We start from the raw sequence: 25,157 nt of genomic DNA on the forward strand, positions 1-25,157 counted from the left end.
GGCGATGGCGTGGCCAAGTCTATGCGACGGGGTTCTCCTCTTACGCCAGGGGGGTATTGATATGGGTGAGACCGGGGATCCCGTTTGACGTTGAAGATTCACACATAGACAAGGAGGGGAGATTGGTGGCAGTGAAGGGACGCCTAGATGGGAAACCGCTGGTGCTAGCGTCACTATACGCCCCCAACACGGATCAGCAGGGTTTCCTCGAGACAGTATCCACAACCCTAGCACATTGGCATGGGATTCCCTGGGTACTGGGGGGGGATTATAATTGCGTGTTAGACACCACACTGGACCGCTCCTTCCCACCGCTACCCAATGCACCGGTGGTGGGCGCCATGAAAGCTCTTGTAGCCTGGGCCTCACACTGGAACTTGTATGATGTGTGGAGCCACCGGAACCCAACTGCCAAGGTGTATTCGTACTATTCAGGAGCCCACACCCTGCACACCCGATTGGACAGATACATGCTCACGGATGACTTACTCCCGTTAGTAACAGAAGCACACTACATGGGTAGGACTCACTCCGACCACAATCCACACATGCTAACAATCTCATGGACAAGCGCTCGCCCCCCTGTCCCCAAATGGAGACTGCAGCCAGACCTCCTACTGGACGCACCCTTCCGTGATTCACTGTCTACGCATATCGTACATTACTTCGAGGAAAATGCGGGCTCTACCACCTCTCCACAAATAGAATGGGAGGCGTTCAAGGTAGTCATGAGGGGACAATGCCTGGGCACGCAGGGAAATCTCAAACGACAGGTGGTGAGGGACCTGCAGAAGGTAGAAGAGGACTTGAGCCGGCATGAACGGGACTCGGTTAGAGGGAACATCACTGGGCTCCAAACTGCGAAGGCGAGTCACGAAAGATTACTAGAGAGGCTCAGATGTCTGAATTATGCGGCGCATGCGGCACGCACCCACGATAGGGGGGACAAACCCGGTAAATTGTTATCATGGCTTATTGCCAGAGAGGAACGGACGAAACCAATCACGAAAGAGCTGGACGCAGATGGGGTGCCCTTGCACACACAATCGGAGATTCATGGAGCATTTACCGCACATTATAAAACACTGTATCGCTCTTACCTGCCCACCCCTGCCCCGGACACGGAGGAATATCTCAGTCGGGTACCACTGCCGTCACTCAGCGATGCCCAATGCGCGGCCCTAGCAGCGCCCATTGACTCTGAGGAACTCCGGGAGGTCATAGCGGCGCTTTCCAACGGAAAGTCCCCTGGCCCCGACGGGCTCCCAGCGGAGTTCTATAAAGCGTACCCGGACCTCCTGATCCCTGAGCTCGTTAAACTGTATGAGACGGCATTGGACGACTCCTCTCTGCCTCCTTCTCTGAGTGAGGCCACTTTGGTCTCCCTCTTAAAACCGGGAAAGGAGGGGTCACTACTGGGTTCGTATAGACCACTCGCCCTCCTCAACACTGACTATAAAATATTGGCGTCCACGCTAGCGAGGAGACTGGCCCAATATACACCTACCCTGGTCCACCCTGACCAGAACGGATTCGTACCTACACGCAGCACTTCACTCAATATCCGTCGTTTGTTCAGGGTGCAGGAATACGCGAGGGAACCTTGGCCACAATCGGGTTGTATAGTCTTAGATCTGGAAAAGGCATTTGACTCGGTAGAGTGGCCGTATCTCAGAGCGGTTCTGCAGAAGTTTGGTCTGGGTGACGCATATTTGGCCATGGTGGGACTCCTATACCAAACACCAACCGTTCGTGTCCGGATAGGGAGCCTCCTATCGGACTCCATACCGGTAAGGCGGGGCACGCATCAGGGCTGCCCGTTGTCGCCTCTGCTCTTCTCGTTGGCTATGGAGCCACTGGCGGAGTTGCTGAGGATGCAGGGTGCCGAGTGGGGCATCCCATTGACGGATGGCATACACGCGGTCTCGTTATATGCTGATGACCTGCTCCTCTACGTCAGGGACCTCACGCAGATACCCCCGGGGCTCACCGGTGCCCTCCGAGAATTTACAACCCACTCGGGCCTGAGGGTCAACTGGGGGAAATCTGGGGTTTACCCCTTTCACCCAGATATGCAGGAGTGCGCAGTGCAGTTAGGGGACACGAGGCTGGCTTGGTATGCCGACACCTTCAAGTACCTGGGCATTCACATTTACAGGAATACGGCGGATATACTGGATGGAAACCTGAATCGGGCCATCAACTCCCTGCGGGCCCAGATACGTTTCTGGAGCACGCTCCCGCTAAATGTCCCAGCCAGAATCACCCTGTCGAAAATGATAGTCTTACCTAGACTCCTTTACTATTACTCGAACATACCGGTGTATGTCCCAGTTCGGGTCTTCAAAGACCTGAAGACCCTAGTGCGAACACTCATATGGAATGTAGGGAGACCGAGGGTGGCTCTGAGGAAATTGTATGCCCCGACGTCCTCGGGGGGACTTGCGGTCCCGAACCAGGAACATTACTATCTCGCCGCACAACTCCAGTGGGTGGTAGCCTGGCTCGCGGGAAGAAACCTGCACGACACGGCCTCGGCGACCCCGGCCCTGACACAGGCGGAGGCTCTCACTATATTCCACCCTCTGAACGGCGCAGCTCGCGGGAAGCAACTGCACCTCGCAGTGGCACTGCGATGCTACAAACGTGCACTAAAATTAACTAAGGAGACTGCGCCCTACGCCCCAGCCCTTCCGCTGGAAGGAACGCCTAGACCTGGGGGTGTGGTGACTGCAGCGCACCTGAACGATAGGGTACAGGTGGGACTAGAGACACTGGCGGACCTATATGATGACGGCGCCCTGGTCCTGTTCGAGAGGCTAGTGGAAAATCCCGGACTGCCAGCTGGACAGTTCCTGTTCCATGCATCTTTGATCCGGGTCCTAATGAAACACTGGGGCGACATGTCCGAGGAACCCCAGATACACCTCTTGATACAATACTTACACGTTATGGGGGCAGGGTTGTACGTTATACACTGGCTAACACAAGCGCTAAGGACCCACACTACAAGCCCACTACAGTCACTAAGAGACAGGTGGATGACTGATAGGGGGAGGGACTGGTCAGATAAGGAGTGGGAGAGGATCCTGGAAAGCCCACGACACATTCCCCGCAACTCGAGATTCAAAATAATACAGTTCTAGATCATACACAGGGCATACCTGTCCCCGGACAAGATAAACCGTTATTTCGGCCTAGATACCTCCAGCTGCCCGCGATGCGCGCTGCTGAATGCAGATCTCCTACATATGCTGTGGGCATGCCCCGAACTGCGGACGTACTGGCACGATGTCACTGCACTGTTGACGAAAGGGACAGCAATGGAACTTCGTCACGATTGGGACACCTGTGTGCTGGGCCTACTTACCAGAACAAAACACAATAAAGCCCACACGAGGTTCTGGGATCTGGGACTGATAACCGCCAAAAGGCTCATAACACGTCTCTGGAAAGCCGCGGACCCACCACAGACGAAACACTGGAGTGCCTCCCTCATATACTGGGCGACCGCGGAGGGCACGGTGTTGCGCAGGGAGGAAACAGCGGGACGGAGGGCCATCCCGATAGCCCAGACTTGGGAGGGCTTCCTACAAGCATTCACCAGGGCCTGCCACGACAAAGGGGTAATGTGAGATGATAACCAACTCGGCCCCCTCCCCCCGACGGCGTGAAGGGACGCATTAGGGTAGAATGCTGCATAGCAACAAGGAGAGACAAGAGCCATACGCATATAGACACAAGCTACCACCCCCGCAGCCTCTCTCTCGGCCCTTCCCCTCCCCACCCGACACCCCCCTCCTCCCACGTCTTCCCCCCACCCCCCCCAGTCGGAAGGGACCACACACACGGCCGACTCCAACGGCGTCGCCCCACCCAGCGCCCTAGAGCCTCCACACACTGCCCGCACCGTCGCCCCGCGAGCACCAGACGCCAGCACCCTGAGTAGCCACTCTACCAGAACCTCGCACGTCAGGACCCATACAGCAGCACCCCCTCCCCCCTCCCGAGTTAAGGTTCATTACATCCCCAATTTCTCTCCTGTTTCCCCCGGTTGGGTCAGAGATAATTGCAGCGACTGCTACCCCCCGACTGACTACGTTGGATCTGCCTTTATCAGACCAAGTTTTTTTTTTTTTTTTACCTTTCTGCACACGACGACCAAACACGAGATTGTAGCACACATGACGGCCCCTGCCGCATCCCTCTGCCACACCGCGATACCACTTTGAACGAGCTAGCCGCCCACGGCATTCATATATGTCGCCCGGAACCGGGCCTGCTTGACGCATACACCATTGAGGAACAACTCATAGTATCACTGGCCGGAGGGTTGTGGGCAACGGGGGTGCAGCTGGCCAGAAGAATGCCCGTATTGAAGGGTGGAGCCAGATATTCTGGTGGGATCGACACTGTGCACTCAGTTGTAATACGATGATGAAGTGTCCATTATGGTGCATGCAGAGACTGTACCCATTACAAATGTTGGTGTTATTCGCTAATGAGTGCATTTGTTGGGTTTTCAACCGTCGTCAACATTCGCTCAGATAATGTAAGCGCTACTCGAATCGTTGTTTCCCCTTTGAATTATACACACAAGCGATGTAACTGTATGTCAAGTGTTTCAATAAAACAGATTTAAATAAAAAAATAAAAAAATGGCTGGTTGACTTGTGTGAATGGTGGTGTGAACAGACAGCTACCTCTGCTATTTGTTCACACCACCATTCGGCACTCTGCCCCTTCATAAACACTGGAGCTGGGAGACAGTAGGAAAGTCCCCCTAAGACTTTTTGTTAGTACAGATTGTTTACTCATTTGTCTTAGACGGCTGAGAAAACTCACAAATCCAAGTAACAATGTCTTGCAAGGACATTGTTCAGCTGACAGAGATCTGAAAATTTTTGTTAGGCCAACCCAACTCTGCTTCTGGGGAATTGTGCACCGGAGCTGTATCTTCTGTTTAAACATTATATGTTAACAAAGAGGCTCCTTCCACTCGGGGAACCTATAGCCAGATGTACAAAAATATTTTGCAGTCATAACCAGGATGATTCACAGAATCAGCCCGTTTCCCAATGCAAAAAAGCATTTTGGGATATATGAATTCCAAATTGTGATTCTGAGACACATTACCGAATGGCAATTCGGAACTGCAAATACACACTGCACACTACTTCTGTATTTGGAAAGGGCATGTTTAAGGGCATCCGTTCCAAATACTGAATCTGTTAATGTTTGCGACCAAATTCCATTGAAAAACATGAATACTTTACCGACTGTCGTGGCTTGCGCCAAAGTGAGATGGCCGCCACTCCGTAGAGCTCCGAGCGTCGCAGGAACCGTTTCCTCTCCCTGATCGGCTGTTTGCTGGTCCCGACCTCATGAGCGGCCAATTACGTGAGCGCTGATGCTGGGGGACAGGTAGTGCCTATTTTCCTTATTTTTTATTCACTTTTACACCTGTTTTCCCCCGCGTCATGTCTCTGTCAAAATGCTGGGTCAGGCTGCCATTTTTAGTGCAGGGAGTAGCGCTGTTTTTCTCTCGCTGGCAATTAACTGCCTCTTTCTTGCTGTTTAGCATTGCTCTGGCTGTTGGTACTAGCTGCTCCTCAACATGATATTAGTACCATTTTCACTTTTTTACTAGTTTTTCCTCATGAAGGTGGCTCCTTACATGTGAATTCTCAGGGAATGTTTGTAATTTGGAGTGTCCTGGATTGGTGGTGGTCCCTGGAGGCAGTTTTTTTTCTGTTTTCCTCTTTAATTCCTGCTGCAAATTCCCAGGAGGTATATATGGACCTCCTTTCATGACGTCCCAGCAGGGTAATTATCATAGTGGCTATTGTTGATTACTACACACCACCCTGCAGTGCGACTCTCCCTCACTTGGATCTTTGTTGTTTTTTTAATCACAATCTTGAGAGTCTATTGCTTCAAATCTGTATTCGCACCTGGGACTTCTCCTTTCATCTGTTTTTGTTTTTGCGTTTGCTCACTTTACCTAAAGCTTGAGACCTTGTTGTGCCAATATCTTCAACGTATTTTTTTATTTTTTATTTTTGTTGGAACCTTTCTCCCTCTTTATTCAGAACGGTACATTTTCAAAGATGTCCTCCCTTCGCAAGGAGTCTCCCCCTGCCTCCTCCAAACATCCAAAGATGGACCCCACTTCTCCTACCAAATCTCCACTCCCTATTACACTGGAGGACCTTATGGAAGAGTTCAGGCTTATGAAACCCTTTATTCTTCACACTAATGCTACCCTTCGGAGGCTTGAGGAGGAATGGTCTACTCTAGAATCTATGGTGATGGATGTGGAGCAGTGGATTAGTGACACTCATGATCTTCTTCCAAGGGTTGACAACATATCTAAAGAAATAGCTCTTCTCAAAGAGCAGACGGAGGACTTGGAAAACAGTAATCGTCGTAACAATCTTTGAATTTATTGTATTCCTGAAGGGGAGGAAGGTTCTGACATGCTCACTTTTCTTAAACTTCATATACCTAAAATAGTAGGCCTCAAGGATAACACTTTGCTTAACCTGAAATGAGCGCATCAAATTGGTCCCAGGCCTGGTGAATCTTCCTTCTCATCATCAGTCAAACGTCCCAGAGGGATTATTGTTCTCTTTCTGGAATATACTGGGTTGCTAATGGTTCTTTCTGCGGCTAAACAGAGAAAGCAGATGTTGTGGTCTGGCAAAAAAATCTTTTCCTCTCAGGATGTGTCCTGTGCTACTGCTGCCCATCACAAAGAGTTCCTCTCACTTCGCCCTGATCTTCGTACTATGAATGCTCAATACGGCCTGGTTCATCCTTGTTTCTTCAAAGTTATATTTAAGGAAGGGTCCTTTACTTTTGATCGTCCAAAGGGATTAAGACAGTTTATTCTTCGTCATAAAGGAGAGGCGATGGAGTTAGGAAAAACATGACTATGGATTGCTTCAATATGTACCGCTCCTTTTCGCTCAGGTCTGAATTCCAGTTTTTGCTCATTTGAGGCTTTATCATTTTTCCCTTTCCAGGTTTTTAAGGATCCTGAGGGCTTTTTGCCCTACTCTTTGTTGTTCCTTGTAAGTTTTTCTCTTCGTTGGTAGTCTGTTTGTTTTTTTAATATTTTGTTATCTACCTTTCACCTATATTGCTTTTCTCATGCTTGTTTGGTCTCCTTTTTCCACAGCACCATGTTGTACAATCTGGATAACCCTCCATGATGTGCTTCTCCTCATGGTACCTCACTTTCTCTTCCCATTGTTTATTATTGTTCCTGTTTTGATAAGTGTTTTCTTTCCTAACATGTTCGATTGCCATTTCTGATGTTCTACTTTTGCTTTCTTTCTTTATGGTATCCTGTTTAGTTATGTTGTTGTTTGTAGGTCGCTCCTTACTGTATTTCTTCTCTATTATGTTACATTCTTCTTTGGGTTCCTGTCGTTTCTCCTCGGCTCTGTGGTATCTTGTCTGTCTTCTCTTTACGGCGCCCCGCCTCCTTACACAATTTTTACTCTCTCTGTTTTCTATTCTGTTTTTCTTCACTGATGCCTTCCTGTCTCTTGTCAACTCTTCTTCTATCACTTATCCCTTTTTGGTCTCTTACTCTTTTTTTTTCTTTTGTTCTTCCTTTTTGTCTTTGTTTTTGTCTTTTTCTAAATTCACTACTCTCCTTTAGCATCTCACCCTTAATCATTTTCATTTCTTTCTCTTCTCGATTTCATTTTTTCATCTTTCATTTTCTCTTCTATGCTTCCTTCAGCTTTTTTGTTTTTCAACATCCAAGCGTTTTCCTTTTTAAATCTAAGCTGTACGAGTTTTATATTGCAAATATGTTTTCAAAATTTTTCTTCTGTGTACCATGACTGATACTGTTCGCATTATCTCCTGGAATGTGAAAGGTCTTCGTAATCCTGTCAAAAAACAGAGGGTTCTCACTCATTTATCTTGGCTAAATTGTAAAATTGCGATGTTGCAAGAGACCCATTCAACTGCCAATGATATCAATTCTCTAAAAAAGCAATGGGTGGAACATGTTTACTGTTCTCCGGCTCGGGACAGAAAAAATGGTTGGTTACCTTATTTCATAAATCTCTTTCCATTGTTTTGGAGAAGGAGGAGACAGATGCAGATGGTAGATGGCTTTTTTTTAACTCTCACTATTAATGGTTCCCCTTCTCTCTTTTAAACATATATGGCCCTACCGGTGTTGACTCTCATTATTGGCAATGTCCCATACTCTCCAATCATGCCCTGATGTAAATATTCTGATGGGTTGGGATTGTAATCAGGTTATGGATCCATTTATAGATAGAAAGTTCTCTGCTAGATATGTCCCCAATGAAATGCAAAAAACTTTCCTGAATACCATCAACACCAGGGGTTTGGTGGACGCTTGGAGGATATTGCATCCGGATACCTTAGAGTTCACATTCTACTCCCCTGCTCACAACTCCTCATCTAGAATTGACTACATCTTTTCGAGTCCCCATCTTCTTCCTAACTTAACTTATGCTGACATTGAGTCCATTCCTATTTCCGATCATGCCCCCGTTCTGATTACTTTAGATCTCCTTTCTGAATCTTCAATATCTCGTATATGGCGTTTTAACAACTCCTTACTCAAAGATCATACTTTTTTTTACTGTTTTAAAGACTTTTTGTCAGACTCCTTTCTTAGGAATGCTAACCCTGACATTTCCTTCCATACTGTTTGGTATGCCTTTAATGCAACTGCTAGGGGATTTATTATTGACTACGTTGCGGCAGGAAAAGGCAATCTCTTCAAGACTCAGCTTCCTAATCAGCCTCCATTAAACATCTTGAGCATTCCTACTTTTCTTCCAACAATGAAGACACACTTAAGAAATGAGTTCAGGCCAAATAGTGTTTTAATAGAAAATCTACGGAGGACGCCTCTGGGACCCTTCTCAAGATAAATTCTAAATTTTACAGTGGTCGTAACTGAGCAGGTAAATAGCTTGCTAATTATTTGAAGGTAAAATCTCAGAGATCTAAAATTGTGAATATTATCGATGATAAAGGTGTTCATCATTTTAAAGATAAGGACATATTAAATTGCTTTATGAAATTTTCAAAGGCACTATACACTCCTGAGTTGTCTCCTTCTGATTCAGCTTTGGATTCCTTTTTTGAATTGTTACCTCTGCCTTCTTCCTCTTCTCCTGATTTTTCTTTTCTAGAACAAGACATTTCCCTTTCTGAACATAAGTCTGCTTTAGCTTTACTGCCTTACGAGAAATCTCCTGGCCCGGATGGATTTACTGCTGAGTTTTATTCATGCTTTTCCCAGATTCTTCTTCCTCCTCTTTATCTTTATTTCCGTACTTTCTCTTTCAAAAGGAGGCTTATGGCTCCTTTCTTGAAGCTATGATACGTCTCATTCCAAAGAAACATAAAGACCCCTCTTCATTTGCCAATTACCGCCCCATTTCTTTAATAAATTTAGATTGTAAGATCTTTGCTAAGGTTCTTGCTCTCCGTATTAATAAGGTCATTTCTGATCTGATTGGATACGAACAGATAGGACTTGTTAAGGGTAGGACTCTTGCAGATAATTATCAAACCTTTTTAAACATTATTCAACTTGCCTCTAAAAGTCCCTCCCCTATTGCTGCTATTATTTTGGACTCGGAGAAAGCCTTCAACCATATCCATTGGCTTTTCATGATGTGTGCAATCAAGAGGCATGGTTTTGGTCCTGTTATCTTAACCCTTATTAGTTTATTATATTCTTCCCACTCTACCTCGGTGTTTGTTAATGGTTTTCAATCTCCTTATTTTACTCTTCAACGTGGCACTTGTCAAGGTTGTCCTCTTTTGCTTTTTATTTTATCTCTTGAACCTTTTCTTCATTACCCCTGACATTCTTCTTCTTTTCGTGGTTTCACTCATAAATCATTTGAAATTGTGTTCACTGCTTACGCTGATGAAATTCTTCTATATATCTCCGATCTATCCTCTTCTTTACCCGCTTTCACTGATCTTCTGTCCTCTTACACTGCTCTTTCTGGGTCTAAATTAATTTTTTCTAAGTCCAAAGTTCTTCCATTAAATAAATATTGTCTAAGAAGTATGTTTGAAGGGTCAGGTTTCAAATGGAACCCTAATCACATTGTTTGTTTGGGTATAAAATATTCTCCCTCCATTTCTAGTACTATTTGACTTAACCTCGACAACGTTTTACTAAAGATCTCTGCTATGGCGGAGAAATGGTCCCCTCTTTTCCTATCTTGGTGGGGCAGGCTAGATAGCTCTCAAATGATGATGCTTCTGGACATTAACTTCTAATTGTCCATGTTGCCAGTACAACTCCCTTTAAAGTTTTTTAAAACCCTCAATGGCATTTTGAGAAAATTCCTTTGGAATAATCGCAAACCTCATATTTCTCTGTCTGCTCTATCTGCTCCTTAATACAGGGGTGTGGTTAATTTTCCCAACTTCTGTCAATATCATTCCTCCTTTTTACTTCATCAGGCTCTGCCTTATTTATCTACTTCGGATAACCCTCCTCTCTCCGTTTGGTTTAAATTTGAGGAATCGGCTATTTCTCCACTTCCTTTTTATTCTCTAGCTCATTTCTCTCACTTTCATCGCTCGTTTAAATCCCCTACCATTTCACAAGTTATTGCTACTTTTCATCCGGTTCTTACCAAATCCTTTTCACCTTTACAGTTATTCCTGGATTCTTCTAGTTGGCATAGTAAGTGTATTAAAATCTCTAATCGCACTATATTTTTGGGAAGGACTGGATTATTAAAGGGGTTATCCAGGCCAAACATTTAATGGAAGATATGCAGCTCTTGACTTTCCAGGATTTTCAATCCAAATTTAATTTACCTGCTGTTTCCCTTCTTAAGTTCAAATCTTTGAAATTGATTCTGTGCACCAGCTCTCTCATCTTCAGGTAGCTTCTTCCTCTTCAAATGATCCTTTGTTTGCATCATTATCTACCTCTTCTTCTGTCCGGGCCTCTTAAATTTATAAATACCTTCATTTCTCTCTTCCCACGCGTCTCAAAAAGCAAAACTGAGCTTTTCTGGGAAGCAGATTTACAATGCACTCTTTCTATACATACATGGAACTCCATCTGGGCCCGAATACATTGCACTTCTTGCAATGCTAGTATTTCACAGACCCTTTATTATTTTTATCAGAGATTATTTTTCACCTCACTATCGGTTTCTAAATTTAGTCACATCCTTTCCCCCAATTGTTGGTCCTGCAAGAACACTCCAGGCACATATCTACACTCCTTTTTTCTTTGCCCTCACTTTTCTAGCTTTTGGACCAAAGTCTGCACTTCCATCTCTTCCATTTGCCCTGTCAATTTCCCTTACAACATTTATACAATATTTCTGGGTAGTAACTCTAGAGAATGGCTGGGTGCCCGCAAATTGGGTTAATTTGTTGACTTGCTGATAGCAATTGCCCTTCAAGTAGTTACCTCTAACTGGAAGGCGCCTCTAAGGTCTCATTTTCAGCTTGGTGGAATCTCCTTTGCCATCATCATCGGCTAGATAGAGCCTCTGTCACTACCTCTCAACAACTCCTTCGAAAAGAAGCTTTCTGGTCTCCACTTACAGATTACCTATCTTCCTCTGCTTCACATGTCAAGGATGGTAATTTTGTCTTACAGCCACCGTGAGTACAGTGTTTATCCCTTTCACATTGCTCATATTTTATAGTTAATATACTATTGTCTGAGATTTTCCTTGTTTTAACATACTTTCTTCTTTTCCTTCCTTTTTTCTTCTTCTTTTCCTCTCTTAAAAGTTTCAAAAAAAGCTCCTTTTGTTAGGGTACATTTATGTTTGTTTTAACTTTTCCCATTGATCTTTTATTTATAATGTATCAGTATACAGTTTCCAGCCTTTGGTTTTTTTTCATTACAATTTGCTATCTTTATCTTTTGTATTTCTCATAAACTTGTTATTGTATTTCTGTACCTTGCTTTTCTTATTTGCTTCAATACAGCTTTCTAAACTAAAAAAAATACTTTACCGACTCCTTGAAGAAGGTCGTAACCCATTGAACATGGAAAAATATTTTTAACTGCAGTCAGTGGTCCCACGGTCCCCTGCCTACTCTTAAAAAATGTATCTTTAAAGTTTCATTTTTTTTCTTTTAAATGCATCCTGTTTTCCTTTAAGAAAAACGGGCTGCATTAAAAAAAATTAAAAAACATTGCTGTATTAAAAAGCAATCGCAGATAAGGTGGTCTGCTTATCTCAGCAGGCCACCATCCTTGTGATGGCTATCATTCCTAATGGGTTGTAAACTGCGACCTATCTCATTATTATTCATGAGGTAGGTTGATTTGCGACCCACTAGGAATCAATATTTGAAATATGTACGCTTTCTTACATCAAGAATAGCACTTTGGTAAGAATCACAATTAGGAAATTCCAATTCTAGATTTCTGTGCATGTGACACTAACAATTTGAACAATAAGGGCTATAATTAGATGTACTGCAAGGCTTCCACCTCCTTTTTACCATTACAGTGTCACAGCCTGTGCTAACATTTGCAGTCATCTCCAGGTAATTTACTCCCTTTAAATCCGTGGTACACGCAATTTCCTTATAGGAAGAGCAACTTAAAGCTTTGGGAAAATTGCTGATGTATTTAGAACAATGTATGGTTCTGTTCCAAACTGGCTTTCTTCCCATTACCTTGCAAAGGCGAAACAACTCTATAAACAGACCTGAGGCTATGTTTCAGGGAGCCAATGGTATGTAGCTGTCCCTTCTTTGAAAATTTCAAGATCAGTCAAAGTAATACTGTGTCTAATAGGGAGAGGAAACAACAAGGAATGTTATGAGAATATAAACAATAAGAATTGCCATTATACATCAAAATGTCGGCCTTGTACATGTGTGTGACATTGTCCCAAAATGTACACAAGGTAGCCAGTTCACACAGGTCAAGTCAACCATGTGCACATTATCCGATGTACAGCTGATGCCTACGCCTGCTCGTAGTTTACAAAATAATAGCATAAGTCAACCATGCATTCATGTAATCTACATAACTTCCTATCACATTTGTTTTTTCCAACCCTATGCGTACACTTCTCTATGACAATTCTAGACTTTGTTAAACTCTTCCTTATTTTCTGTAGCATTTTAGATGCCACATCATACTGCATTCTCTTCTGTTATTTTCTCTTTTTAACCAGCTCAAAGACAGCTATCAAGCTGAGAGGATAAAACGTTGGGTCGGCCTGGCCAGGACAGAAAATTGCAACCTGCAGGTTAAAAACATAGCATGCAGTATGCACATCAACCTGCTGAAGTACCTTTATATTTTATTCTACCTCTACACCAGCACTCCTTGTTCTTTTACATCTCCTCTGTTTCTCTCCCTCAAATTTCATTTTCTTATTATCCTCTTCTCTTTTTATCATCACTACATTTTCTCTCCATGCTCCTTGTTTGTAAGCATTTCTCCACAAAAGAGGCTAATTGTACAATGTAAACAGAAGCTGCTTTAGCTAGCAGGAACGTCCAGGTGTTTTCTTTCAGGTTTTAAAGGTATCATTGAACACACTCCCTGTGTACCCTCCTTGAGCATTAAAGTATGCTGAAGTCATACTGACTTGCATTGTTGAGAAAAACACGTTTTTGCGCCACGCCTGAATCCATGTGTTTTTTACACTCACTCACCAGGGCTGAACTGGGAACCCGAAGAATGAAAATGAAAAGCCTTAATTTGATAGCATAATTCAGTAAAAAAAATTGCTAATCAGATGTTTCAAATTTCTTCTTTTTTAAACGGTAGAAGAAAACAGGATACGCATTTTACGAATTATCTATTCGGCCACCTTCCCCCAAATTCTTTCCCCAAGTCGGCAGTTCCTATGACCTTTAAGCATATATAGCCTGATTCATCATTCTTCCGTTTTGCGAGCCCCTAATAGCGAATCATAAGGAATCGCTATTAAGGACTTGCAAAACGGGATTCATGTAGGAATTGCAAAAAATATTGCGATTCCTACACATTCCTTATTTGCGAGTAGCAAATTGCTAATCGCAAATAAGGAATAACTCCCCATTCATTCCTTTGGGCCTAAAGGCCCATAGGAATGAATGGGGAGTTATTCCTTATTTGCGATTAGCAATTTGCTACTCGCAAATAAGGATGCGATTTTAAGGGTGCAGGGGTGTCCAAAGGACACCCTGTAGCACCCCTGAAATGTAATCTACATTGGTGTTGCGCACACACATGTCCAAAGGACATGTGTGTGTGTAACATGCAACTTAGAAAAATGCATTTAAATGCATTTTTCTAAGTTTTTGCTATTTACCACGAGGTCTGACCTCTCGGTAAATAGCGGCCCAAAATTGCAATTTCGCAATTTTAAAATGATTCATGAATTGCATTTAAGGAATCTCAAATAGAGATTCCTTAAATGCAATTCTTCGCAAATGTGCGAATTCTTTAATAGCGAATTTTGCATTTGGGATGATGAATCCCAAATGCAAAAATTGCACTCGCAAAAAGCAAGATTCTGAGAATCTTGCCCTTTGCAAGTGCAATTTAGCTTGATGAATCAGGCTGATAGAGACTAGACTCCAAGTTATAAACTGGTGTTATCTTAATGAAAACTACAGGTTTTTGCTTGTGGAACAGAAGTTGATTACCCAAAATTAAAAGCCTCAATTTGATAGCATAAATACGTTAAAAAATTACTAATCAGATGTTTCTAATTTCTTCTTTTTTAAAAGGTAGAAGAAAACTGGACACACAATTTACGAGTTTATCTAGTCGACCACCTTCCCCCAAATTCTTTCCCCAAGGTGGCAGTTCCTATGACTTTTAAGCATATAGAGACTAGACTCCAAGTTATAAATTGCCCATGGTCTAGCTTTCCACATTTCATAGGACGGGGGCTCAATATTTCCCAATTTCGAAGGAATACATAATCGGGCCACTGAAGTTGCCACAAAAATCAAATACCCTCCTTTCCTCAACACACGATTAGTCTGAGTCTCATCAATTATTCCAAGCAACATCATTAGGGGTGTAGAGGTAACGGATGTACCAATAATGCCAGTCAGGAATTGTTACACCTTCCCTATTAACTGCTTTAACTTGGGGCACATGAAGAAAACACGAAGAATCTCCTCCTGTTCAGCCCCACAGCACTTACATTTACCTTCAACTAACCCTTCCCATTTTGATATTTTTGCTTGACTATAGTACAGATCAAAGATAGTTTTGTAGTGCCATGCCCGAAGATTGGATGAGAGTAAAACCTTCTCTGCCATTTCCATAGATTCCGGCATTGATACTCCCTCTTGACTAAGTCTTGTATTCCACTTATGATTCTGAATATACAAATTATACGTTGAGTCTCAAGGAGCCAACCATATAAGACACTGATTCTATTTCTCCTACTTATTGCCTCAATTAAAGAATTCTTTGTCATCATGCACAAGAAATTTGTCTGTCTTTCGGCATCAAAAAGTCTTGTAACTCTAAAAACTAAAAACCTGCCATTAACAGGGAGAAAAAAATGTAATTCTAAAAAGGAGCTAATCTGAGAATCAGTGTAAAAATCTCCTATTTTACTTATTCCCTTTAGCCTCCATCTTTCCATTACTGAATCCCAAAAAATAGAGGGTAATATTAGTGAAGCTCACGTCGGTGTATAATAACAAATTGTACCACGCTGAAGACAACGTCTAACCTGATTCCAAATTTTATAGGTAGCTATCAAGACCTTAAATCTAGTTTTATTTTAATATTAACTAGGTTCCACGTTCTTAAGCGAGCATTCCTTTCCTTCTGAGCCCATTCGCATTTGATAAATGAATGGCACCTCAACATCATTTGTGATATCCTTGCCTGGAATCAGAATGGTCATGTTTTGTAAAAGACATGCCTAAAAGCAAAATATAAAGTTGGGTATTGCCCAACCCCCCTGGCTTTTGGGGAGGGTCATATATTTGATTGCCCTCCAAGCTTTCTTCTGACTCCAGATAAAACTGGAGCATAGCGCTTGTAGTTTTTGGGGGGAACAGCGTTTACAACGCAACTTTTACAACGAAGTACCTTTACGACGTAACCATTACAACGCAACTTTTACAACGACTTGCGCTGGGGGGCGCTCTAGGATAGGGAATAGTTTTAATTTACTATCCAACACCTTCCCTACTATCCACGGGGAGTAGAGTTGGAATAGTAAATTAAACTATTCACTATCCAGCACCCCCCAACGCAAGTCGTTGTAACGAATTGCGTTGTAAAACTTGCGTCGTAAAGGCATGCGTTGTAAAAGCATGCGTTGTAACGACGTACATCCAGTTTTTGGAGCTGAATTTTATGGAGCTCCAAAGATACAGCTCAGAGAAAGTATAGTACTTTTGGCAAAATGCTAATGTTTAAGACATTACATCTTCCCACAAGCGAGAGGTGCAAGCATTCAGCTTCATCAAGATCACTTTAAATCTCCCCCAGAAGAGTGAACCAGCTTACCTCTACCTATTGTTCGAAACCAGATCAAATTTTAATCCCTAAGTATACTGCTTCATCCACAACCCTTGGATCATTAAAAACTGCCTGCTCAGTACAAATAAACTGGGTCTTTGCTGTATTTAACTTATATCTAGAGAGCAGCCCACACTGTTTAGCTACCTTCTCAATTTTCACCACTACCACTGCCGGTACTGGAGTGACAATGGCTATATCATCCACATAAGCGAACAACCTATACTCTTCCTGTCTCTGGAAAAAAATTTAATAACCATGTCACCTTCAAGCATGGTTAAAAATGGATCGAAGTACAAAGCAAAAGTAGGGGCAAGCAGGGACACCCCTGTCTTGTACCTCTAGAAATAGGTAATTCATCTGATTCAAGACCCATGGCACAGATGTTAGCGGTGGTTGTTCCAGACATAACCCTTACAGACACTATAAAACCCTCTTCGAATCCTTGCCTTCGCATTACTCCCCAAAGAAAATCCCAAGAAACACAGTAAAACGCCTTCTCGGCATCAAGTAAGATCAAACCAAGCGGTGCTTGCTGTACATTAGCCAGATCAAATAATGTAACAACCTATCTTATATGATTGATCGTGCCTCTTTTAGAGATGAAACTATGTTGTCTGTGTGATACTAGGGTAGTATTAACCCTGGCTAGAGGACTTGCCAAATTCTTTGCATAGATTGTACCATCACAATTCAATAAGGATATGGGTCTACATGACCCTGGCAACATAGGTTGTTTATCACTCTTTCTAAAAATAACAATGTTCACAGATACCCAGGAAGAAGGAGCCAGACCCTTTTACGCAGCTTAGAAAGTGGTCAGCATGTCACTGCATAGTTCAGATAAGACAGTTTTATAGAACTCCAGAGGAAGCTTGTCGGTCCGGCTGCATTGTCAATAGCCAATAAGCTAATCACCTCCTGTATCTCCTCCAAAGTAATAAGGGTGTCGAGGAGCTTGATCTTCTCTAAAGAGCTTACTTTTATGCACGTCTCGAAGCAATCCCTCATAGCCCCCATTAAAAGTTATTGGTGCCTTCATATAGCCCTTCATAAAAATCCTTAAAGACAGTCAGAATCTCGGATGGTGTTTCCACTAATCTACCAAACCAATCCTTAATAGTAGCAATCCTCCTTCTAACCTCTTTTTGCCTAATCTCCCTAGCCAAGAATTTACCTGTAGTCACACCATATTCATAATATTTCTCTGTATACAGTGAATATTTCCTAGCGACCTCCACACTCCAATGCCGGTTTATTGTAGCCTTACAAACCGTAAGCGCTATTTGTGTCTTGCAAATCTCCTGTTTCTGGTGTAATCTCTGTGTAAGCGTAACCTCAGCCCTCCTGAGTTCCTCATATAGTCCTTGAATAGCATTCGATTTCTTTTTCTGCAGAAATAGCCCAAAACTAAGAGCCTCCCCCTAATTCCTGCTTTTAAAGCATCCCAATCTATCGGACGGGCAGCTCTGTTACGATTCATTTGCAGAAATTGTTCCAGCCAGATTCTAATGTGACTAACAAAGGTTGAATCTAGCAAAAGCTTTCTATCAAAGATAAAGGAGCCTCGAGGTCTAATAAATCTGGGCAGCGGAATCTCTAGTATCAGAGGGCTACGATCAGAGGAGACTCTCGGGACAGACTTACTACTAAGCCCAGCCACATGGGTTAAGGATAAAGAAAGTAGTCTGGTCTGACCAGCTTATTGTAGGGGAAGGAGTAGAAGGTAAAACCATGGTCAGGGTACTTGTATTTCATCCATACATCGATTAAACCATGATCTAATATTAACCCCTTCCATGCTGCCGTCGGCCATTGGCCGACGGCTGCACTAACTCGCTGGTGCTGCCGTCGGCCAATGGCCGACGCGGCCCCGCCCGTTTTGCGGAAGTGCTGCACTTCCGCAAAGTCGGCGGCGCAGCGGAGGGGTTAATCAATGCAATGCCCTATAAACTTTGGTTTCCTTCCAGTATAGTTACCCCCTGTCATTTCAGTATGTGACGCCTCAAGATAAATATTCAGATCCCCACCAAAAATCTGGGGCATTGGCACAATGCAAACTCAACAATAAGAAAATCCAGAATCTGTGCCTCAAAACTATTTTAGCCATATACAGATCATGGTAAAAATGTGGTTACACCAATTCACCATTCAACGATCACCCAGCAACCATACTTATCTTATAACATCCTACCCGCTGTTCAAATAGCATGTTCAGTAGGAATAGCAGCCCCTCGAATCGAGGTACTCTGCTGTGTACAAGCTAGCAGAGTATAACCTAATTCAGTCAACACCCTACGCTTGCCCAATGGGATGTGAGTTTCTTGAATACAAACGATTCAGGCTGCATTGACCCTAGTTCCAGAGCTACTCTATGCCATTTACTTCTGTCACCACAAAGAGGGCTGCCGAAGTTGTCTTTTTAGCAGCGTCACCATGGAGCTTCTCCGGCGTGTCCTCCGGTGTTGTGCACTTTGTACCACCGAGCGCTGGGAACCACTCTCAGCTTTCAATGTGTTCTGGAGGTTCGTGGAGCTGCAAGTCTTGGCTCTTCTCGCGGTCTTCAGTGGCATCCCAGCGTCCCGCAGGGAGATGCAACATGCAGTCCAGGATAGAGAGAAGCTAATAAGGAGGGCATCAGGTAGGACGTCCACTGCACCTTGAAAATTGCCAGATGCGTCCTGCGAACAGTAGGCTATATGTAGCCCAAACCATCTTTTTTCAAATTACAGTCATGAATCCGTTGATCCATCCAAGCAAAGGAAACAAGATCTGATAGGGCGGAGAACGATACTCGGCCGACTATATGGCCAACATCTTGCCTCTTAGAACATGCAACAGTAATTGACGCATTTCCTTACGCGTTTCAGGCTTTTTGTAATTTCTATTACAAAATAAAACCTCTCATTTTGTTTATTTACAACAGTTTCCTCCATAGGAATGCTTTCAGTTCTAATACACTGATTCCAGCAATATGGTGTTGGGATCTCAATGCTAATTTATTTCAGCCTGCTCTTCAGGAAGGACTTTAAAATCCAACAGCTACTATTCCAATAAAAATGCGGCTCAGGATTGCCGTTCATTTGTCATGAATATAAAATGTCAGAGCTCTAGTTGTTCATTAGAACTCCGTGGTGCAGTTTCAGTAGAACACCAGGGCACCAGCTAACAGGATGTCAGAAGTGGATGTCGTACTGTCAGATTACTTTCTCACATGGCTGAGGAAGATATTTGGGAATTTATAGAAAATGTGTTCTCATTTTAGTTTCCGGAGCACCTTCTATAGCCTCAATGAGAAATCTATGGGAGAAAACCATTTCCTCACATTCATGGCTCATCAAATCACCTCAGAGGAGCAGCATTTTTGCCGAGGGTAACATCACCTTAGACTGCATCACAATACTTACAATTTGTAATACCACCAACAGATATTGTGGCTCAAAATCTGTTATCACGCTTTATATTACTTCCTTTTAGTGACCATTAAAACCAGGCATTCATTACACTGCACTTCGCCAGACAAAAATGGCAAAATCTTATCACAGAAAAGAAAAATCTAAGTATGCTTTTTAAGATATTTTACCTCAGCAGTCCCATGAAAAAACACCATCTAAGAAACAATATTGTGAATATAACCCCAAATCTAAGGTTTAATTCCCAACGACAATATTATCAAAAAGGGAGGATACTCCCAGGTAGTAATTGACTGAGACTGAGTAGGGCCCTTGACTTCACCTAGGGACACTTTCACTCCACCTTGGTCAATAACTACCTGGGAGTGCCCTCACTTTTGTATAATATTGCCTAAATGTTGAGTCTTTTCCAAACTCTATTGATCTGCATACAAGGCAGCAGGATCAGAAATGAAGGTAATTAATCTAACTGGAGGGAGTTCTATATGTTTCATTGTACAACAAGGAAGGCTGCCTAATTGCAGCAGAAGACTTATCCTGATGATACTAATGAATGTGACAAGGAAGCACAGGACTCAGTGTAACACCGATTCTGATTACATAGTCCTAACAGTTCATGCCTTTTCTGTTGTTCAATAGGGTATCAACATTTTTTCCAATGCCCTTCATGTGGGCAGGAAGTGAACCTGTGTTTTATGATCATATCTGAATCCATTGCCATGCTGAATAAATCTTTTTCATGGAATTGAGCAGGTCCACAGTGCTCATTCTGAGAAGATCCTAGAACAAATATTACTTTTTTAGGCTGGAAATAGCAATAGCCTTGGCTTTCACGGCTTCCTCCATCAAGTCTGTTACCACTGTATTCAATGGGTGAATTTGAACTTCATATCACTTTGCCTCTTCCCACTCTAATATATCTGGAATTGATTCATCACCATTTGGGTATCTTGGGAATGTCTGAGACGTTCATCTCTTTTGTAATGTTTCTATGTTTCTGCAACGTCTGAACATTTTGCACTAACTGATGGGATAGTGTCTTCGAGTCTAAGACCAATGAGCAAGTCTTAGAGAATGTGCTCAGTCATCAGATGGCAATGTTGCATGTCGATTTGGTGCACTAGCACTCAAAATAGATGCTTGGGTAATAGATATGAGGAAATTGCTAAATGTGATCCTGTGCAGCCTTGGTGTTGTTACATTGTGGGGCCCACATTAGAGCAAAGAACGAAACAAACTGTGTGAAGAGAATAGCTGGAGCTACAGCATGAGCGTCCAGACACTTTTTATTAGCATGGTCACCTGTTGGAGATGGGTGCATACACCGTGTAGGGTAGCCCTCTTGGAGAGGAGTGGAGTTGCAGAATAGTGTGTTTCACCTCTTTATAAGCAACATATATAATCAATATGTGTTTAATGATATTAATCTGTGTGCCTTATATTAAACGTGTATTAGAAGGTTATATTTGCCTTATGGGGAAGCCATCCGTATATCTAGTTCAACTATAATCAATGTATCAACATTAGGTAGAACAATGTATACTTTCTTTAAACGCAATCACTGTATTTGTTTATGTAGCTATAATAATTGGAAGCTATTTTGATGCCTAATGTGTAACTAGGCCTTTATTAAAAATAGTTTGCCAGTTTCCTGTTTTTCTCTCCTCTGCAGGTGTCTTATTCTGTGCTTCATTAGCTAGAATAGGCTAATTATTTACTGTATTAGACTGATAGGTAGCTGGAATTTAATTAAAAATTGGCTTCGGACATAGAGACTGAGATGGTGGGAGACATCCTCTTGCACCAGGCAGACTGGACTGATATTACATCCAAGGTTGGACAGATGGCTGCTCCTTTGTTTGGCGCTGGGAAACTGAAGAGCTTACCTGCTCCCAGAGGATGATCATTCTTGATTTCTCCAGTTTAATGGGAACTGATATGGACAGCCTTCTAAAAATGTATTTCATGCTTTGATTGTGTGATCCTTAGGTTAGTTTAGCAGGCCCGTTTTCTGACTTTGCAGAGAGAGTCTTCCTTTCAACTTTGCAGATTTCCTCTGCTAGAGTGTTTGGCTTCACTCTTGAGCACTCATACTTTTTCCCCTGCACCTTAAACGTGGTCTATCTGATGCTGACACTTTCCTCGAAGAAGTTCCCCTTGCCAGTTTTCATGCTTTGTGTAGAATAGGGAAACTCCTTTATGGAACCTGCTTGGTTGAGATTTTGTCTGCTATATGTGAGTATATTTTGCTTTTCTCCCTCATAATATACACATTCAGATTGCATGATTCTTTAAATGAGTATGCACTTGTAATTTATTTGCTACAGTGTTTCCTAACTGGCTTTGCTTCAAACAACAATCAAAGATCCATGTGACCTTTAGGGGGGTTCTCTTTGATGACTAAAGGGTTGAGATTCACTGACTTCTGCTCCATTAGAGGGCCTCAGTGCTGTATCCTCAGGACGCTGCAAGTTTATCATGTACTCTTAATATTGTCCCATAAATGCTTGAAACAATGGCTCAATTAACAATGACTGGGTTGTCCAGTAACAATGTATCACTTACTGTAAAATTACTACTATATATAAATGTAATTTGATCCCTGAGAGTTTTGAGGCAAGATCAAAGAAAATAAGTTGGGGAGAAAATGTGGCCTAACGGCTAGGGTGGTCGGCTAGGGTGGTCGACCTCGGAGCTGGGGATCCGGGTTCAAGTCTCGGCAGGTACCCTCAACATTCTGTGATTCTCAGCACATCACTTAATCTCCCCATACCTAGAAATGAATGTGTCTGTCTGTAACACAAGTGGTGCTCATGTAAAGCGCTCTGATACCTTTGGGTCTAGTTCGCACTATATGAAGCTCCACAACAAAACAATATAACCTTTGCCCAAGTTGTCTCTTGTCAACATGCAGAAATACATCATGGGTGTTCTAGGAGGCTCAATTTTAGATGTTGTGAATTAACAGTACAATACAGGGGCACCATGTGTCGTCAATACAAAAACAGAGAGGCAACCCACAAATTCAATTTAACCAACAAGAACACATGGTCTTGAGTCTACGGGTGAAGTTTCAATAACGTCTTTATTTGCGTCAATCAGACAAACAAGCGGCCAACGTGTTTTCACTTCTTTTCATTTCGCTAAATAATACGGATTGTGGCAAGTGCAAGGATTTTCTGCAATCTAAATTCTTCAAAAGAAAATCACAAGTAAACTTTATATTCATCCCGCTCAAGGCCTGCAAATGGAGACATACAGAAAGAGCACTCCAAATTCTACCATTACTGTGAATTCCAAAAGATTCAGCTCTCAGCTGTGCATCAACGAGCCTGGGAATCTTGTGAATAATATGAAAGACACAACAACACTAAATCGCATCGTAAAATTGTGGATTTTGTGGGTGTTGGCTCTGATGCTATTCATAGGCCATTTGAGTCTACTCTAGACAGAAGTATTATCCAATGAAATGCCATGCTCTTGATCCCAACACGCCTAAGACCATGGGCATATGAGAGACATTAAGGTGGTGCTGACGAGTTTCATGAAATCGGGTCGGGTATTTTACTGGATCAAATGATTATCACTATATTCTGGAATGAGATATTTTCCGAGTGTTGTAACTACCTCCAGTATTGCTAGTAAAATTGGGAATTACATGTTGAATATTTGTGTGTTGTCCCAAATTCAACATAAATTGGCATTTACACTGCATGTTCCCTCAGAAAAATTTCAACAGGTCTAACCCACCAAATTTTATCTGGAGAAAACGGCAGATGGTGTATGGTATTTATTCATGAAGCTTGGATTTCTGATAGATGAGGTTATAGCAGTCACCCCACATATCAAAATTCAGCCCCATACTTGTAAAATGGGCCGAAATTATAAAACTGGTGGAAATTCTGAATAGCAAATTTTCAGGAAAGGCTGACTGTGTGTGAAACTTGCAATTCATATGCCTTCTAAAAATCAAACACCTTCTTCCTCACTGAGACACTGAAACTTTGTCTACACAGCAGTGATTCTCTCACATTGAAAATGGCTATGCCCTTACAATGGTTCGTCCAGCAACACCATTTATGAATTTAATTTGGTGCAATACTAGGCAAGAATTATTGGATCATCAAGCAATTACACATAAAAGTGCCTGCTTCATCAATTACTCAGCTGCCTTTAACAGAGACGACTACCAGATTGTATGGAAGAAACGGTCAGCCAAGGGAATCTCGGCCCCCTTATCGGAGGCCATAATTTCGTTATACCGAAGCACTCAGGTAGAAATCAAAGTCTGTAATGGTCAAGGTGATTAAAAGCTAATAAACAACAAGAGATCTCAGACAGGGTTGTGTATTAGCCCCTATACTATTTAGCCTTTATAATAGACTTCTTCAATGAGCAGCTCGTGAGCTACCGGTATTTCCCCAGCTACCTAGAAGTAGCCATTTTTCGTGGCACCTAGTCTACCAAATAAAAAGTGTTTGCTTGGCTAAATTAATATATATACACCAAAGTGTGTGTGTTTAAGGCTAAAATGTGTGTATGCTCAGAACTCATAAGCAGATGTTTGGAGAAAAGTGGGTGAGTTTCCATATCCTTTTTAGGTCTCGCTGAAGCCATCCCATTAGGGATGCTTTGGCGAGATTTAAGTAAGGGCTTTCAAAAGTGCAACCAAAGTGCGGATCGGGTACAGTGCATGTGAGCACAACCACGTGCTTTATGCACAGCTTCCATTTGCCACCAGACACTTTGTGCGCACGCGCCGCGCTCCGCTTCTGCTGCCACACACATTCAGCTCACCAGGCTGCACACCCCCTCACCCCCCATATGCTCGCTTGTCAATGTCCCTCCCACCCTTCCTTTGATCTCCGCCGCAAGTTCTCACAGGCTCCTCTCCACCCCCTTCATTTAATGGCCCTCCCCCAGCACAGAGCGCGCATCGCTTGTTTTTTTCTTGCAAGTTCTTCACACAAAGATCTTAAAAAGCCCATGCCTTTGCCACTGAATTGTCAGTATTCATTTACTGTATTAGCCTCAACCTACACCCCGTTTACAGGGTTTGACAGGTTCAGGTAATATTTAGTGCCCTCATTGTGAACATTTATTTTGTGTTTCTTTTTTTTTAAACAAATGTTAGAGTTTTACAAGTAGTGCAGTATCCTGCACAAGAGATGAAGCCAAAATGAAATTCCATCTGTTGTACAAGTTATATTATCGTGCATATTGCATAGTAGTGT

Source organism: Lissotriton helveticus, chromosome 12 (assembly GCF_964261635.1).
Source record: "Lissotriton helveticus chromosome 12, aLisHel1.1, whole genome shotgun sequence".
In the NCBI taxonomy this organism is placed as follows: domain Eukaryota; kingdom Metazoa; phylum Chordata; class Amphibia; order Caudata; family Salamandridae; genus Lissotriton; species Lissotriton helveticus.